Source organism: Lepus europaeus, chromosome 7, assembly GCF_033115175.1.
Source record: "Lepus europaeus isolate LE1 chromosome 7, mLepTim1.pri, whole genome shotgun sequence".
Taxonomy (NCBI): domain Eukaryota; kingdom Metazoa; phylum Chordata; class Mammalia; order Lagomorpha; family Leporidae; genus Lepus; species Lepus europaeus.
In genome coordinates, this window is record NC_084833.1 from 34,999,047 (window position 1) to 35,019,519 (window position 20,473).

The following is a 20,473-nucleotide window of genomic DNA, read 5'->3' on the forward strand; positions in this document are numbered from 1 at the left end:
TCATATTTTCCACTCATTTTCCAGAGTTGCTTAGGTGTGGGGGTGGTCTGATCTTGTTTATGGCTTTGAGGCAGTCATTGTGCTATGTCAGGTGAGTTTCTCAGCAGTTGCTTGGCTCTCACTCCAGCCAGGTGCAGACAATTGTCAGTTCCATCAGCAGGTGCAAGAGCACAGTAGGGAATTCATGATGTTGCTCCATAGGATCCGTCCAAAGGCCAAGGAGCTAAATGCAGGAGTCTTTAGATGTGGGTTGGTTATAGAGGGTTGATGTAGAGATGAGGTTACTTGCAGCTGAAGTTTTTAGTGCCTGCAGACTTCAGTCCCTAACCTCTGGTCTGGCTTTACTGGGATGTCTTCAACTTGCCCATTTCTCTCTTTAAGAGACTTTCTAGTTCTCTCCCATTCCTACTTGCTTGCTATACGACTGATTTCTTGCTCATTTACACTTCAGGTCTTATCATGGTTACCACCTGGGAAGACTTCTTTGGTTGCCTGAACTCCCATTAAGTTAGACTAAATAAGACGGTTCTTATAACCGTCTACAAAAAAATTAGCTCGCCAGCAGAACAATCCAATGTTTCTCTCAGTGAAAGTAGTTACTGCAACAATCCATCTAGTCCCCCAGAAGCAAGTCTTTTTTTGTCTTCCTCCACCCCCATTCTAAGTTGTAGCTCAGTTGCTGTAATATCCAACTGGGAAAGTATAATATCAAACCTGGTCTCATATATGATCTAGTATCTTATGTTACAGATTCCAGGTTCCTACAAGAAATGTTCAAGTTACAAGAGCTATCACTTTCTGAGAAGTTTGAAGATACGGATTCCAGCAAGGTATTTATAGTTCAGTTGTATGCCTTCCACTCCAAAAGCACATTTGCTTGGAAACAGAGCTGCTCTTCTACCTTTATCAGGTTTCCAAGGGAACAGTGTTAAAATGTTGACCCAATGTCAAATTTGTGGAAAAGGAGAAAGGATATTGTTAACCCTTTATCCATAGAAAGTTTCGTTGAGAAGATGTCATTAAAAAAAAAAAAACAAAACAAAACTTAAAGGAGTTGAGGAGTTGGCCATGTGGCTTTCTGAGAAAACTTTATAGACATAGTGAACAGTTAGTATAAATACCCACAGGCATAGCTGAAATAAGTGAGGAACATCTGGGATGTTAGCACATCTGGAATATATGAAGTGAGGAGAAACGTAGTGGGAAGTGGTCAGAACTAAGGGGTAAGGATATAGGTTACAACATACTCCTTGGGACAGTATAAAGGCTCTACATTCTAATTTCCTGAGTAAAATGAGAGAGATACTTGAAGTTTTAAAAAGAATAGTGGTGAAATATATCTCATATTTTAGAAGGAATACTATAGCTGTTGTCCTGGGAATAGCCTATAGGAAATGGTTGATGCATGGTGACTTGTTAGGGGGCCGTTTCAGTAAATCTATATAGACAGTAACCTGGACTCATATAGTAGCTGTAGTGAGGGGGTACTAGTAACATTCTTGATATACTTGAATTACAAACAAAGCATGAAGATTGGCTTTGCATTCCTTATAGATTATCACTTTTAAAAAAATATTTATTTATTTATTTGAAGGTCAGAGTTACACACAGAGAGGAGAGGCAGAGAGAGAGAGAAAGAGAGAGGCCTTACATCTGCTGGTTCACTTCCCAATTGGCCGCAATGGCTATAGCAGAGCCAATCCAAAGCCAAGAGCTAGGAATTTCTTCTGAGTCTCCCATGTGGATGCAGGGGCCCAAGGACTTGGGTCATCTTCTACTACTTTCCCAGGACATAGCAGAGAGCTGGATTGGAAGTGGAACAGCTGGGACTTGAACCAGTGCCCATATGGGATGCCAGCACTGCAGGTGGCAGTTTTACCTGCTACGCCACAGTGCTGGCCCCTAGATTATAAATTTTTAAACAAATTCAAGTGTCCATGTAAATGAATGTACTATATAAGGAGATATAGCAGAGTATCCTAAAACATTGGTCAGGTGGCCAGTAAATGTTCAGTCTTTGAGAATGAAACAAGTAAAAAAAATCATGTTGCCGAGACTGAAATATGAAGCCCCTTGTGGCTTCCTTGCAGTGTGAGAAGCCAGTGACAATGTCTCCAGCTATATGGAAAATTTATGATGTTTCTGTTGTGAAAGTTATGTCAAAACATGGACATTTGTTTTCTTTCTCTGAATCTTGTTCATGCATTCTATAATTTAGATGCCATTGAGACTAGACTTCATTTCATCCACTAATATGTTATTATGAGAAATTCTTCCTGAGTGCCTAGTAAGCTATTCTCCTTAATCTGTAAACTATATAGTTTTATTCTGTTTATAGGTTATTTGTAAATAAGAAATATAAAATATAAAGCATGATAAATTTTTTTTAAACTTTTATTTAATGAATATAAATTTCCAGTGTACAGCTTATGGATTACAATGGCTTCCCCCTCCCATAACTTCCCTCCCACCCGCAACCCTCCCCTCTCTCGCTCCCTCTTCCCTCCCATTCACATCAAGATTCATTTTCAATTCTCTTTATATACAGAAGATCAATTTAGTATAAAGATTTCAACAGTTTGCACCCACATAGAAACACAAAGTGAAACATACTGTTTGAGTACTAGTTATAGCATTAAATCAAAATGTACAGCACATTAAGGACAGAGATCCCACATGAGGAGCAAGTGCACAGTGGCTCCTGTTGTTGACCCAACAAATTGACACTCTAGTTTATGGTGCCAGTAACCACCCTAGGCTGTCGTCATGAGTTGCCAAGGCTATGGAAGCCTTCCAAGTTTGCCGACTCTGATCATATTTAGACAAGGTCATAAAAGACAGAGTGAGGATAGTAACCAATGATCCCAAGAGTGGTATTTACCAGGTTTGAACAATTATACAGCATTAAGTGGGGAAGAGGACCATCAGTACACACAGGTTGGGAGTAGAGCCATTGGTGGTAGAGTAGAGGTTATGATTACAAAGGAATGAGGCCCAAGTACGCTAGACAGGGTCTAGAACAAAGGACAGAGTCATTATTAGAGGAGCTAAGAAAGGTGCTGTCTAAGCTACAATTAAGTTTTCTGATTGAGAGGCAAATAGAACCTGATAGAAGGGGCTTGATACTAATCTGTTGGGCTTTAGGCCTTGTAAGTTAAGAGGCCCAGACCTATCTATCTTTTCACATGGGGTATATCCTAAGAGAGGTGTGAACCTCCTAGGAGAAGGCACTCTGTTGACTTTCATGACTTGGCTGGGCTGGGAGGAGAGCTGGCCAGGTAAAGGCAGGGGGCATCTCTAACAAGAAATTTACAGTTCTGCCTGCAATGTTGCTGACCCTACGCGGCCGTCCTCTCAGCTGCAGTGGTCACTTTGGAAGTTGGGCCGAGTGAAGGGCTTTTCAGCTTAGAGCCGATAAGATCTGTGGCTCTGACCTGGGCATCCTTTGACTCCAGGGCAGGTCTATTTCCAGTGATCCAAGTCTTGGCAGAGCTGCCAGGGCTCTTCACAAGCTGACTTCTGCTGAATTTTAGGCTTACCACATTGAAAACCACTGCAGTGGACTGGCCTGTTGGGTCTCCTTGAGGGCAGATCACTGTACAGATCAGCCATTAATAGGCCTGCCACCCATTGCTTCTGATGCCGAGCTTTCTTTTCCTCCTGGTTTGTGTTAAAGCAGACCAGAGGATGTAAGTCAAGGGAGTGCCCGTGTCCCATCTCTAATCTTCGGTGGCCTGAAGTACAAGTCTATAGTCACAGGCACGTTCTGTAGTAGTTTTTCTAAGGTTGACAATGCCCATGAGGAAAATTATATTCTCACTTTAAAACTTTCTTTCCCTTTGGTCTGAAAGGGAGGTTTTTTCTACTTACTGTATACTTCGCTGATGGCGAAGTGAATCTAGCTATGAGATTATTATTTAAGTTCTTATTTTGGCTATGCTATTGCAGAAAAATGTTAGCCATCTCTTGTATAAGATCTAAAGATTAAATTGTGCGTCCTACAGATTCCATCATAATAGAATTAGTTTCCTATCTTGAATAGAGAAATGAAAGAACAAGTTGGGCTTAGAATAGAGAAATGAGGGAGCAAGTCCTAGATCGCTTGCTGACAATAGCAATATCACATGAATACTTAGCAAATAGTTTCAACCATTAGATAACAACTTAACAAAACATTTACCAGAAGATCCGATGCCTTCTATAAATTTTAAGAATAATGTATTTGAAAACACCTCTTAAATATCTAACATGGTATAGTTTGTTTAACCAGTAAACTTAAGCACAACCATATAAAATGTTTTAAGTTTCTTTCTACCAACAAGTCTAAAACATATGATACACAGATTCAGGTCCCACAAATTAAAATGTATCTTTGATTGATTTTAGCAGCTTAAATTTATGGACAATCTTATCTGTAAGCCATTTAAAATAAAACTCTTAATAAAATTTCCCCATGTGGACATACAATATGTAAACACATATAATATAGCATAATAGACCAATATAGCAATTTTAATAATAGCTTTTAAAATCTTTAACTCTTTTTGTAGATTGCCAATTGATTTGAATTGCTTTTTGTTTTTAGTAAGCTCAGTTAACCATACTTTCTCTCAGTTGGTACTGTTAATACATTATTGGCTTCATCTCTTTACAATAGAAGTGGCTGGAAAAAGTCCATAGGAACCTATAGGAGGGCAGCTAAACACAGAACCAACAACGCTTCAGTTTTATGAGCAGCAAATCATATATAACTGTGGATGACAAAAGACTTTAAGTCGCCATGTTTAAAATTATAAACTCATCAACCAGCAAGAGGCACTTGCTTACTTCACAGTATTTTTGAAAGCACCTGTAGGATTTTACAAGTATTTAACCCTTTAGGCCTCTGGGGCTTTCTCATTAAGATAACTATCATGTGTAGTAACACAAGATCATTAGACTTTTTGATTCTCAAACATTTGTATTAATAGCATTTTCCATTATAGAAACTTAAAGTTTGGTACCACATCACATCTTGACAGTACTTCTAATATAATCCAAATAGCCTGATTAGTTGGTGTCTCTATAAGATGAGAGACATAGGTCCTTCGATTTTTCAGTTGGGCCCAAACTGGAAAAACCAAAGTCCAGGATTTACTGGAAATTTTAGAGACCAGATTGTTTGAAACTTTGATTTTTTGAATGCCTGTCGAGAATGCCAAGATGGCTCAAAATCCAAAATATCTGGTTGAAATAAGATTCCTTAAAATCATGACATAACATAGACCAAATTTGATCATTATTACAAGGTGATTATTCAAATCTTTGAAATAAGCACATATTAAATAACTCATAGCTCTTAATAAAAATTCAGCTGTTTTTGAACAATTAGAATTTAACAGACATCAAGAGAACATAATGTATTACTTTAACATATTGCTTTAACAGAGCATCAGAGTTTAATTCTATGTCAAAGAGAAATTGAGCTTCCTGTGATCTTTTTTTTTTAACTTTTATTTAATGAATATAAATTTCCAGTGTACAGCTTATGGATTACAATGGCTTCCCCCTCCCATAACTTCCCTCCCACCCGCAACCCTCCCCTCTCTCGCTCCCTCTTCCCTCCCATTCACATCAAGATTCATTTTCAATTCTCTTTATATACAGAAGATCAATTTAGTATAAAGATTTCAACAGTTTGCACCCACATAGAAACACAAAGTGAAACATACTGTTTGAGTACTAGTTATAGCATTAAATCAAAATGTACAGCACATTAAGGACAGAGATCCCACATGAGGAACAAGTGCACAGTGACTCCTGTTGTTGTGTTCCTGTGATCTTTTGCTGTGAGGTTTCCTTCCTTTACCTTCTTTCATATTGGTGACCATGTTTCTGTGTTTCTGTGTGTAACACATCTTTAAGCATCTTTTGCAGGGCAGGATGAGTGGCAACAAATTCTTTCAGTTTCTGTTTGCTATGAAAAGTCTTAATTTCACCTTCATTCACAAATGAGAGCTTTGCAGGATATAATATTCTGGGCTGGCAGTTTTTCTCTCTTAGTACCTGGGTTATATCTCGCCATTCCCTTCTAGCTTGTAGGGTTTCTGATGAGAAGTCTGCTGTGGGTCTAATTGGAGATCCTCTGAGAGTGATCTGACGTTTCTCTCTTGCACCTTTTAGAATCTTTTCTTTATGTTTCACTGTGGTGAGTTTGATTACAACATGTCGTGGTGAGGATCTCTTTTGGTCATGTTTATTAGGGGTTCTATAAGCTTCCTGTACTAAGATGCCTCTGTCCTTCTCCAAACCTGGGAAATTTTCTGCTAGTATCTCACTGAAAATGCCTTCTAATCCTTTCTCCCTCTCCATGCCTTCAGGAACTCCTAGAACCCGAATGTTGGGTTTTTTAATAGTATCCTGTAGATTCCCGACAATATTTTTTAGATTTCTAATTTCTTCTTCTTTTCTTTGGTTTGCCTGTTTCCTTTCCTGTTCTCTGTCTTCTAAGTCTGATATTCTCTCTTCTGCTTCGCTCATTCTGTTTTTAAGGCTCTCTAATGTGTTTGTCATTTGATCTATTGAATTCTTCATTTCATTATGATTTCTTGTCACTATCACAGTTTCATGTTCCACTAGTTGTTTCATTTCATTTTGATTCCTCCTTAATATTTCATTTTCACGAGAGATATTTTCTATCTTGTCCATGAAGGATTTCTGTAGTTCAAGAATTTGTTTTTGAGAACTTCTTAATGTTCTTATCAATTTTTTGAGATCTGCTTCTTGCATTTCTTCTATCTCATCATCTTCATAATCTTGAATTGGGGTGTCTTTTTCATTTGGGGGCGTCATAGTGTCTTCCTTGTTCTTGTTAGCTTGGTTTTTGCGTTTGTTGTTTGGCATGTTGGAGATATTTGGTTTCTTCACTGTGGTGTTTTTTCTTGTTACACTATGGCTCTATATTAAGTGGACTGTCTGCTTTCGGTGGAGCCTTAGAGGCTTGAGATGAGTGTGGACTGAGAGCTGTGTTTGGTTCCTCAGGATTGAGGGTGTGTCAAAGATGACACTCCCAGGTTAGGTGTGGTAAATCTCTCTTTCTTTTTTTGATTCAAAAGGGAAGTAATTCCGCACAGCTGAACATAATTGGAGGTAGTTAGCAGGCAAATGATATACCCACAGGAGCCAGAGATCAGAAGCTCTTTCCCAAGGACCACACAGGGAATCTGTGCTGCCCTCAGTGTGGGCTCCAATTCTCCTGCAGTCTCCCACTGGGTTGCCAAGTTAGATGCTAATCTCCTGTTATTTCACCCCTCCCCCCAGAGTCAGGTTTTTCTGCTAGGCTCAGGGCTGGTGCAGACCTGAGGTCGCCCTGCTTATGACGTATGTCAAAATGGTGCCTGCTCTTTGTCTTGCTTGCCTTTGAGAGGTGAGTGGAGAGAGAGAAACTTGTGTCCGTATCGGTCACTTTTTTTTTTCCCTCTCTCTCTTCTAGTTAGCCTGGTGAACTTTTCCCCACGGAGTTTCAAGCCTCGTTCCCTCTAGTCTCCTCTTTCCGCTTTCCCGCTGGTGTCTCGGGCTATTGAGGTTCGGCTCACCTCGCGTTCCAGCGCTGGTGTGTTGAGTCTGCCGCTGGTGTCCCGAACTTGGGCTCCCACACTCTCCACGCAGGTCCACTGTGAATCACTAGTTCCGGAAGAGTTTCCTCTGCTGTTTCTTCCCCTACTCTTCCTTGACCCTGCAGTATCTCCACTTTTATTAAAGTGTCTCTCCCCCGGACTAATAGTGTGCTACCTTCCTATTCCGCCATCTTGCCGCTTTCCCCCCAAAGCATGATAAATTTTATTTGATGTATATTTTACCACAATAAAAACAAGTGGAGCATTTTGTCAAGTCACCCAAGGACACTATGTTGTAAATACAATCATTAGTTCTCTCAGCTTCTTGTAAATATTTGATTCAGTTGACCTCTGTCTTGGAATCCTTTTCTTCATGTGGCTTCCAGGGTCCTCTACACTCATCCCACTGGAAAGACAGTTGGCTTGCAGTTGCCTTTACCAGATCATTCTCATCTTTCTGACCTCTAATTGTTGTTTTGCCCCTAAACAGGAAAATAAACAAAGAAGCTGCTGTTAGTGCAGTAGGGGTCATAGTACACTTTCATTAACTAGCTTATGAACTCTTAGTTATTATTATTATTTTGTTTTTGTTACCAAGATGGTGACAACAACAGAATGATAATAACAATCTCCAACAGCTCTGAATGCTGCATCTTTTTATTGCTTTCATGCCTATAACCCAAGTATAAGTCATCATATTGTCATACCTGAAAAATGGCAAGAATTTCTTCACTGCTCTTCTGATTTCTGCTCTTTCCCTATGTGGTGGTTCATTTTGTATCAACTAGAGTGGGTTATAAGCTGCTTATATATTTGGTTAAACATTATTCTCAGTATATCTGTGAGGATGTTTTTGCATGGGATTGACATTTGGTTTGGTACACTGAATAAAGCCAGTTACCCCAACTAATGTGATCTGGACTCATCCAATTAATTAAAGTCTGAATAGAAGGAGAAAGCAACTCTCCATGAACAAGACGGAATTCCTCCTGTCTAATTTCATTAAACTGGGACATTGGTTTCCTCCTGCCTTTAGAATTGAACCTAACGTAGTTCTTTGGTCTCAAGACATCTAGCTTTTGGACTGGAACTACACCTCCATTTCTCCTATTCATCTAGCTTATTAACTGCAGATGTTGAGACTTAACATCTAAACTTGCCTATGCCAATTTTTTATGGAATATTCCTTTATTTACATAACCTATTGGTTGTTTCTCTTGAGAACCTTGACTAAGACACATGTAAAGTCTGTTTTTCTTGAGGAAATCCTTTAAAAAAGTAAGCCTGATCACACCAGTGCCCTGCTCATGACACTCCAGTGGCTTCCTTTATTCTTGGAGTAAATTTTAAATTATGTCCTTCAAGAGAAGAGATGGATTGAGATGACAAATTTTCTTCTCAACAGAAAATCCAAAATATGTTTTTCCCCCATTATCAGCTGAAAATAGAAACTAACATATGCTATCACTGTGCAAATAGATCGAGGTTTCTTAGCTTCATGTTATAAGTGAATGATTTATTCTGAGCTCTAAATAGCTGTGTATAATTTTAATGTTGAATAGCATCATTTATTTCTAAATATAAGAAAGGTATCCTTTAACAAATGGCTCATAATGTCTATGACATAAAAGATAAAGTATGTTATACATGTAGTAAACACTATAGTAAGGTTCTAAATGACTCCCAGTCCCTTGTTCATAGATATGTATCATTATTAATTTCTGCGCTTCCTTCCAAAAGTTATGTATATTCAAGCATATCATCCACACTAAAGGAGGGTCATAATTTACACAATATTCTGCTCTTGTTTTTGCTACTAACCAATATGGCTTGGCCATCTTTTCATTATCAGCTAATACACGTCTTGCTGCTTATATTACAGTTGTAATGTATTCTGTAACATCTCTTTTTCTATTCTTTAGCTACAATAGACACCTGTACATATATCTTGATGAGCTTTTACAAGTGTGAACATAGCTAAATTTCTTATAATGAACTCCTATGTAAAAAGGTAAGTGTGCCTTAACTATTAGAAGATATTGTCAAATTTGTTTTCAAAATCTTGTACAAAAGCACACTTCTACAGTGTCAGAGCTGGTCAGTGTTAGACTTGTGAAATTTTTACCAATCTTTGGGTGGAACTAACATCTTGTTTTGGCTTATATTTCTTTAATTATGGATCATGAATTTCTCTCATAGCTATTGAACATTTAAAAATTTCTTCTACAAATTATATATTCATATCATTGATTATTATTTATTAGATTACTTGTCTTAATCTTTGGTCATATATCTTCTGTATATATTAAACAAATTTTCTTTGTTATATATTCTAAACATTCTCCAGTTTTGACTACACTATTCTTATGAACAATTTCTTATTTAATCATATGAGTTCTGAAAGATCTTCCCTATTCTAAGATTTGAATATATTAACTGAGAGCACTCATAATTTCATTTAAAAGATTTATTTAATTACTTATTTATTTGAAAAATGGAGTGATGGAGGGGGAGGGAGGGAGAGGGAGAGTGAGAGAGAGAGAGCAAGCGAGAATGCTTTTTTCTTCTGGTTCACACCTCAAATGCTACAATAGCTAGGTCTGGGCCACTTTGAAGCCGGGAACCAGGAACTCCATCTTGGTCTCTTGCACGATTGGCAGGGGCCCAAAAACTTGGATCATTTTCCCTTGCTTCCCCAGACAGATTAGCTGGGATCTGGATCAAAAGTGGAGCAACTGAAACTCAAAATGGTGCCCTACTATGAGCTGCTAGCATCACAAGCAACTGTTCAGCCTGTTACACCACAATGCCATCATTTCATTTTTTAAATGTTTAAATCTTAGACCTCTGGAAATTACTTAATTGTGCAAAACAAGTAGGGATCTTGCTATATTTTCTTCCTAGTTGGTTGTTTGGTTGTCTCAACATCATTTATTGAAGTCTATTATTTTTGAATATGTTATTTGAAATACCCATTTATTAAATGGGTTTGTATCAAGTTTTGAATTCTCTATTCATTCTATTTTTTATTTATTTATTTATTTTTTTGACAGGCAGAGTGGACAGTGAGAGAGAGACAGAGAGAAAGGTCTTCCTTTTTGCCGTTGGTTTACCCTCCAATGGCCGCCGCGGTAGGCGCGCTGCGGCCGGCGCACCGCGCTGATCCGATGGCAGGAGCCAGGTGCTTCTCCTGGTCTCCCATGGGGTGCAGGGCCCAAGCACTTGGGCCATCCTCCACTGCACTCCCTGGCCACAGCAGAGAGCTGGCCTGGAAGAGGGGCAACCGGTACAGGATCGGTGCCCTGACCGGGACTAGAACCCAGTGTGCCGGCGCCGCAAGGCGGAGGATTAGCCTAGTGAGCCACGGCACCGGCTCTATTCATTCTATTGATTCATTTGCTTCTTCCTCAGTCCCAAGCTACTTATTGCAATGTCTTACCTTATCTAATTATCAGGATGAGCTTATCCGTTCTCATTTTCTTTTTCAGAATATTCTTACAGTTTTTTTTCCTGTGGAAATTTAATTTATCTGTATATACAAGGGACTCAAGATACTTTTGCTTGTTCTAATTTGTGTTTATTCACACACACATATATAAAAACTACATGTGTTTATTTCAGCTGGGCACTAGCCTTTTAGAATATAATCAGCTGGTGCCGTGGCTCACTAGGCTAATCTTCCGCCTGCGGTGCTGGCACACCGGATTCTAGTCCCGGTCAGGGCGCCAGTTCTGTCCCGGTTGCCCCTCTTCCAGGCCAGCTCTCTGCTGTGGCCCAGGAGTGCAGTGGAGGATGGCCCAAGTGCTTGGGCCCTGCACCCGCATGGGAGACCAGGAGAAGCACCTGGCTCCTGGCTTCGGATCAGCACGGTGCGCTGGCCGCGGCGGCCATTGGAGGGTGAACCAACGGCAAAGGAAGACTTTTCTCTCTGTCTCTCTCTCACTGTCCACTCTGCCTGTCAAAAAAAAAAAAAACAAACAAACAAAAAAAACAAAAAACCAAGAATATAATCAGTTTATATATTTAGCATGACAAGTGGTAGAAACCTGGAAAATTGGTTTCCATATACATGGCCCCAACAAGAGTTAACAAAATAGTGCAGATGGACTACTTAGAAGCATAGATATTTTTAAATAGGTTGTCAAAAATCTTATTGTTCTTTTTTAGATGGTGACAAAAAATATTGTTCTTTTTTTGATGGTGACAAAATCAACCAATAAATGTGAATAATGAAAGATCCAGTAAAAATATTTAAAAAATTGTCTCTGACATTGTTTATACATGTTCCTGCCTTCTCCTCCACCTCCCATAGTTCACTTGGTATAATCAAAGTATAATTTATAATTCTGTATGTTTTTTATTTGACATTTTTCCCAACCTTTTTTGGAGTCTTCTGTGTTGGCACTAAACTTAGAACAGTTTCCTTGGGAATCTGATGCCCTTTCAGTTCACTTTGTAAATGTTCTTAAATATTGAGAACCACCCCTGAAACTCCTAAAAATCCTATCTTTCTCAATGATTTTATACTGGATTTCATTTAGTTTCTTATTTGTGCTTCCTGTTACAGAGGAATTGACAGCATGCATACTGCCCTACTCCTCTCTTTTAAAAAAATACTAAAGTAGATATTTTGGCAGCTGGCTGCTAAGCCCAGAGAGGTTTTAGAATCAATGAGTATTTTTTTAAAAACTCTTTTTTTAAAGGTTTTATTTTATTTATTTGAAAGTTAAAGAGAGAGAGGGAGAAACAGAATGCGAGAGATCTATCCTCTGGTTCACTCCCCAAATCGCTGCAACGGCCCAGGCTGTGCCAAGCCAAATCCAAGAGCTTCATGCAGGTCTCCCTCATTGGTACAAGGGCCCAAGTACTTTGGCCATCTTCCACTGCTTTTCCAGGAGCATTTGCAGGGAGCTGGATCAGAAATGGAACGGCCGGAACTCCAACCTGCACCCATATTGGATGCCAGTCAGTGTCACAGGTGGCAACTCAACCTGTTACGCGACAGCGCTAGCCGCTAGAACTTTTATTAAAACTCTTTTTTGTAATCTTAGTAATTATCTAAGGTATATATCATTACTCATATTTAACAAAAGAGTAATCAAGCTATAAGGAGAAAAAGAGAAAATGTTAGATACAATTATGCACTACACAATGATGTTTTGGTCAACATCAGACCACATATATGATGGAGGTACAATAAGATTATAACAGAACTGAAAAATTCCTATTGCTTAGTGGCATTGTAGCCATCATAATATACATAATACATAATATATGACTGTGTTATGGCTTATGGTATTATACTTTTCTCATTCTAGTATACTCTTCTACTCATATTAACAATCTTACTGTAAAATACTATGCCATATTATATCAGCAGCAGCATTAGACATCTAATGTTTACCATCACTCTTAATTGCATCATTTATCTTGTGCTTGACTTAATGTTTTGTACTGTTTATTCATTGTGGTGCTAGGATTAAAGGGCTACACACACACATATACCCCTACACACATACCAAGGTACTTTTTAAAAAGTTGCAGAAAATGGAATTAAAAGATAAGTTTATTTTGGTACAAAAAAATTAAAATCCATGTGTCTCAGGGTCTTCAAAAGTCCATGACAATGTAACTATGAAAAAACTATTCATGGATTTAAAAAATTTTTTGTACCAAAATAAACTTATTTTCTCATTCCATTTCCAAGAATTTAAAAAATAAACCCTGTATGAGTATACGCATACACATCATATATGGTAAACAATTATAGATATAAATTATATATCCTAGGTATTTAGTAGGTTATTCCATCTAGGTTTGTGTAAATACATGCTATGATGTTCCCACAAGGATCGAGTTAACTAAAAAGGAAGCTCTTAGAACACAGTACCATCACTGGGTCATGCCTGCTGTACATTTAATGAGTACCTACTATATGCTAAGAATTTCTGGATACCCCATGAGGGCAATGATCATATTTATTTTATTTACTACCTATTCTCAGCATATCTAGCATGCTACCTGCAATGCAATACCTGCTGAATATTATTTGTGGAAAGCTTGAACAAGCACCGTACTATAAGGCTGAAGAATAATAGAGCTATTCTCCCTGTCCTAATGTGTGTGTGTGGAGGGGCTATATATCTGTATATCTGTAAAAGAAAAGCCTTACTAACCTGGGTTGCTGTAATCTGTTTGTCATACCCATGTATTCTCAGTGACTTTGGGAAACCCTAGTAGAATTTTTATTTTCTCACCATTAAGTTTTCAGAGTATTTGCTTCCTTTATATTAAGGCTAGAGGGTGACATCAGGGACAGTCCATGGAAAAATATTTCTTACTCCAGAAAGGAGTGTCTTGAATGTATTTCCCCTTGTTACATGTTGTCACTCTAATTTATTTAACACTGTAAAACATTATTTTTTCAAACAATGTTTAGATTAAATTATAGACCCACCCCCAGAGATAGCACTGTTTTGTAAAGACATATTTCATATCCTAAAATTTCAATTTATATTTTTAGAACAAACCCAGGCTTGATTTTCAGTTGGCATTTATTGATGTTTGTGTTACCCACAACACTTCTTTCCATTAGCAGAATTAACCGAGGGTTGATTACACCTCCTCCACAAAGCCACATGGTTTTTCAGTTTTTCCATCTTCATTGCTTCAGATGGCTATGGCACAGCTCATGATTAATCACTTACTTTGAATATTCTGAAAACAGTGCTGCTGTCTTTCTCAACTCTGAAACTTCTAGGGAAAGTTCCCATTACTCACCACACACATGAGAAGGTTCACCATGAAAACCTCAGGGTTTCTTACAACTCTGAGGTAATTTTTCACAGAAATGCATTTTAAAATTCGAGAACAGTTGTATGCTTTTCCTTCTAAATTGCTGAGCGATTTAATGTCTTTTTAATGTGAGAAGCCATTTACATTGTCCCGAAGTGTTACAGCCTTTAAGTCAATCGTAAGATTGCACCAGGCTCCATTTACTCCCAGATTTCATGTGCTGTATCAACAGAGGAGGAAAAAAATAGTACTCATTTTTCAGACACTGTTGGCTGATTCTGTTGCTACTAATGCAAAGATTTGGCTTTTAATTTGTTGTTGGTTTCTGTAAAGCACAAATCATAGTATTGGTTTTACATGATGTGATATGTGAAGAAACAAAGCAAGGTTTTTTTTTGTTGTGAAAATTCAATTTTAAATTGATTAATTTATTTTAGTGTTATATAGCAGAGACTATACTTTATTATCCTGGAATAAGCCAATTTACTATAAATCAGTCTAACAAATGAAATGCCTAGAGGTTAGCTTATAAATTGAAGTTCTGTTTTTTGTTGTAGTGAATATAAATGAATCAAAATGCAAATTCCTAAGACAGTCTAAAAATGTTACTAGCAGCATTTGTATATAAATCATTGATCTGACTTTCATACTTGAATTATATTCAGCCAAGATTCTGTTTGTGTATGTGTTTCTTCTCAGTTCTGATAGAAATTTGAAGTTGCCAACTCTGTTGAGAGAGAGATTTCTTTTCATTTGGTTGGTAGGGAAGGTGTGCCACATTGTATTCTTACTGGCCAGGAGACCACTCTAATAAGATGGTGGTAAAACTTTCATAAAATTTTGAGTTGACATATTATACAGTCAATGCAACATGAATTAACACACCAGATATGAGCACTTCCCTTAGATCCCCCTGACTGAGAAAAGTGAGATATAAAATATGTAGAGTTGGCGCTGTGGCTCACTTGGTTAACCCTCTGCCTGTGGTGCCGGCATCCCATATGAGCGCCGGGTTGTAGTCCCGGTTACTCCTTTTCCAGTCCAGCTCTCTGCTGTGGCCTGGAAAGGCAGTGGAGGATGGCCCAAGTGCTTGGGCTCCTGCACCCGCATAGGAGACCAGGAGGAAGCACCTGGCTCCTGGCTTTGGATCGGTGCAGCGCCGGGCATAGTGGCCATTTGGGGAGTGAACCAATGGAAGGAAGACCTTTCTCTATGTCTCTCTCTCTCACTGTCTATGACTCTACCTATCAAATAAATAAATAAATAAAATGTATAAAGGATTGTTGCATATATTCATAGGCATATCATATGAGTGTGTATCTATTTGCATATATGCATAGGCATATCACATGAGTGTGTATCTATATATCTCAGTATTTACAGCTATAGGGATATATGATTGTAAATGCAAACATACTGTTTGTAAGCATGAATTTCCTGGGGAGTAGGGTGGTCCAAAGAGAGCTAAGAAAAACATCAAAGAAAGGAAAATATTGCCCTGCAAAGCAGATTTTGTTTGGGAAAATGAGCACCATCCTTCCGCCAGTTAAATCTTTTTTAGGGGAGATATAAATAACTTACAGTGGAAGCTCTTCTCCATTTATAGAATAGTAAAAATATTAAATTTCTCTGTATTTAATAAATATTAAGCATTAAATGTTAACACAACTGATAAATCTGATCACTTCATTTGAAAACACAACTTGGGTTTTTTGGTAACATAAATTCAGCCATTCTTTTTTTTTTTTTTTTTGACAGGCAGAGTGGACAGTGAGAGAGAGACAGAGAGAAAGGTCTTCCTTTGCCGTTGGTTCACTCCCCAGTGGCCGCTGCGGCCGGCGCACCGCACTGATCCGAAGCCAGGAGCCAGGTGCTTCTCCTGGTCTCCCATGGGGTGCAGAGCCCAAGCACTTGGGCCATCCTCCACTGCACTCCCAGGCCACAGCAGAGAGCTGGCCTGGAAGTGGGGCAACTGGGACAGAATCCAGCACCCTGACCTGGACTAGAAGCCGGTGTGCTGGCGCTGCAGGCGGAGGATTAGCCTATTGAGCCACAGCACCGGCCCAGCCATTCTTGATTATTGAGGGGGGTGGTATGAATTGGTAAGCAGAAGCTCTAGGGAGGGAGTGACCATTTTTTATAGGGTTTTGACTTTCTTTTGGTCAAAAAACCCTAGTATTTAGCACCTATTATGGACCAGGCCCTACATTAGGTGCTGGGCAGACTACACAGAATTAATACAATGCAAACTTCATAGAACTATAGTATATCTGGGGAAACTGAAAAACAACTAATGCATAGCATGTTTGCCAAGTAAAAAAAGGAAGTAGAAAAATATGTTCACTCATATTCCAAATAGAACAGCATCTATAAAACCTCATAAGTGAGGAGGAACATATGGGAATAGGGATAGCAGAATGGAATATGCTTGGGTAACATGGGGAGGAAAGATTATGGGGAAGAAAGCATTGGAATCATTTAGGAAGGTTTAACTCAAGGCAAGTAGGATAAAATAAAATTGCTCAAAAAGGAAGGAGATATTGTGGGAGAGAATATAAAGGCAGGATTCATAGTGATTGATAGTTGTGAGCTGTTGGTCTGGAAAGTACTGGAATATAGCTCTGAAGTTTTTAACAACAAAGTTGGTGTACTAACTAATTCTCCCCATTAACTCAGTAAGAAATAAAATTTAGTTTCAGAAAATGCTTATAAGCAGGACAATTCTTTTAATTATTATTCCCATCTTTAAAAAAATTTTTTTTTGACAGGCAGAGTGGACAGTGAGAGAGAGAGACAGAAAGGTCTTCCTTTTCTGTTGGTTCACTCCCCAATGGCCGCTGCGGCCGGCGCACCGCGCTGATCCAAAGCCAGGAGCCAGGTGCTTCTCCTGGTCTCCCATGGGGTGCAGGGCTCAAGCACTTGGGCCATCCTCCACTGTACTCCCGGGCCACAGCAGAGAGCTGGCCTGGAAGAGGAGCAACCCGGACTAGAACTTGGCGCCCCAACCAGGACTAGAACCCCGTGTGCTGGCGCCGCAGGCAGAGGATTAGCCTAGTGAGCCAAGGTGCCGGCCTATTATTCCCATCTTATGAATGGAAACAGCAGCTGGAAAATGTTAAGAAACTTGCCTATGCTATTTCAGCAAATTGATGATGGAGTCAGGATTAGAATCTAAGTTTGTTAAACTCCCATGATGTTTTGCCTTTTTAATGCCATGTGAGGTGGATGGGCTCTGTGTTTCACAGAAAAATTGGGAACTGATGATCTGCTGGGTTCTATGTTTACTCCAGTGTCTCCTGAGTGTCTCTAAAAGTGTATTTTCAGATACTTTTCATTTTTCCAACTGACTTCTCTCTATGAGAGATATGGATAGAATTCTTTCTTTTTCCTGCCCCACTATATATACACAAACTTTTTATCACCCATACTTCCAATATGGTGATACTCTAATTTGAGTCTAATATACATTATGCACAGCTTTTGATTGTATTCCCTAATCACAGTTGAGCAATGTAAAAAAATATAGTTAATTTTCCCTTACTACAATATTTTAAGTATTTGTCTTCTTTTGTTTAATTTTTGTGTACATATTAATACAACTTCAGACTCATCACTGACTCTCTATAACACTCTTCATATATTCATCCACATGCATGTTTGTACTTTGTGTTCCTGGAAAAGTCTCTCATGTACCTTTCTTAGCTGTATTGAAAGAATTGAATTGGTTCCTCCTCTGCTTGGTATACCTCTGACTATTTGGGACCTTCTTTTATGAGCAATCATGAGATCCCCTGTACCTCTTCTTTGTGGTAATAGTTAGTCTCTGTCTGACTTTTCATATCTTTCCTATTTAATTCTCCTAGAAGACACTTTTTTAATGTTGCATGTTTGAAAATATTTTTATTTTTTCTTCATCTTAAAAATGATAGACTTGTTAATGAAATCTATGTTGTAAATAAGTTTTTCTAAGAATTTTGAAAGAGTTCTATTACTGTGCAGCTTGCCATAGTGAGGCTAAGCCCCTTTGAATCACATTTTTCTTACTAACAATATGAGGGATTGACTATTTGTCCTCAACATTCTGGAACTATGTGATGATCATCTGAATGAGGAGGAGGGTGCAGAGTGGATTGATTCTTCTCTCTACATAGTCTCTCTTTTTTATTATTTCTTCTTCTTCCTTCCATCCTCCTCCTTCATCTTTTTAGTTTAGGTGGCTTCCTTAGACTATGGAGTTTTGCTCATTTTTAAGAAGAGGAAACTATAAAGCTAACTGAAAATGTGGGAACAGGAGTGCAGCTTGTCAACTAAAAGCTCTATTGTAGATTGCTCTGTCTAGGCCATTTAGATGGGGAAACACTGATGCTAATATTCTCTAGGGCCAGTGATATTCTGCAGAGAAGAATTTGGAAAGTGAAGTCTATATGATAGCATTCTGTGATCCCAGTGAGGTAGGCATTACCTCTATCCTTAAAAAGATGCCCCTTGAGGTCAGCAGTCCTCAGTGACCTCAGTAAATAAAGGTGATATCTTACTTTCTTTGAAGCAAAGATCTTTAGTCTTTTGTAATGCAGAACAGATTGGGGATCTGATACTATTAGACTTTCAGATAATTTTCTTTTTAAAGCCCTTACAACTCCATCCATGTTTTCACACAGATGGCCAGTTTCCAAGTCTTTAGGGGGAATCCAGAGCTTATTGCTATCAGCTAAAGACTCAGTTTTCTTATATATGCTAAGTCATTTATTTCTTTCCTTCTATTTTATATCTTCCCCAATTTGTTTTTGGCTTTTCTCATGCTCTCTGTTTTTGTGGGTTTCTGATTTTAAAAATAACTTTTAGTGGCCGGCACTGTGGCTCAACATGCTAATCCTCCGCCTAGCGGTGCCGGCACACCGGGTTCTAGTCCCAGTCGGGGCGCCAGATTCTGTCCCAGTTGCCCCTCTTCCAGGCCAGCTCTCTGCTGTGGCCCGGGAGTGCAGTGGAGGATGGCCCAAGTGCTTGGGCCCTGCACCCCATGGGAGACCAGGAGAAGCACCTGGCTCCTGCCATCGGATCAGCACAGTGCGCTGGCCACAGTGGCCATTGGAGGGTGAACCAACAGCAAAGGAAGACCTTTCTCTCTGTCTCTCTCTCTCACTGTCCACTCTCCCTGTCAAAAAAAATAGCTTTTAGTATATTTTTAAAAATATTTATTTATTTATTTGAAAGGATGAGTTACAGAGAGGCAGAGGCAGAGAGGGGGAGAGAAAGAGAGAGATAGAGGGAGGGAGGGAGGGTGGGAGAGAGAGAAGAGAAAGAGAGGTAGGGAGGAAGATTGAGAAGAGAGAGAGAGATGTCTTCCATCCATTGGTTCACTCCCCAATTGGCCGCAACAGTTGGAGCTGGGCCGATCAGATGCCAGGAGCCAGAAGCTTCTTCTGGGTCTCCCTCACAGGTGCAAAGGCCAAGGAGTTGGGTCATTTTCTGCTGTTTTCCTAGGCCACAGCAGAGAACTAGATAGGAAAAGCAGCAGTGGGGACTCAAACTGACACCCATATGGGATGCTGGCACTGCAGGTGGTAGCTTTACCTGCTGTGCTACAGCACTAGCCCCATCTGTATTTTTGATAAATAGTGAAAGTAGACATAAATATTCAGTCTTCCACCTTCTTTCCAGAATTCCAGAGAATACTAAGAAATTCCTTCTGGTGTGCTTTGTGATGCTGCTGTGTTTTGCTTTCAGTTGTTAAGGCTACATTCTTTAGGCTTGTTTTCTGGAGATGAAGAACCATTAACCAGAATATTCTTATCTAATGGACTAGAACAATTTTGTGGAGTCAAATCCTTTAAATTCTGCTCTTCAGTCCATATCTCTATAAAGTAGAAATAAAACCCTATGTTCATAGGTTGTTCTGAAGATAAAATCAGGTAAACTGGTAGTTTTGTCAATGGCTTTAATGTGCTCCAAATATGCAAGCTAATCTATATGCAAAACCACCTTAGTGTTCTTTATAGTATAAATACTATCAATTCATAAATCTTTTCCTCCATAGATTCCTTTTTTATTGCCTAATTATTTTTGGTGCTTTTTCCTGAAATTTC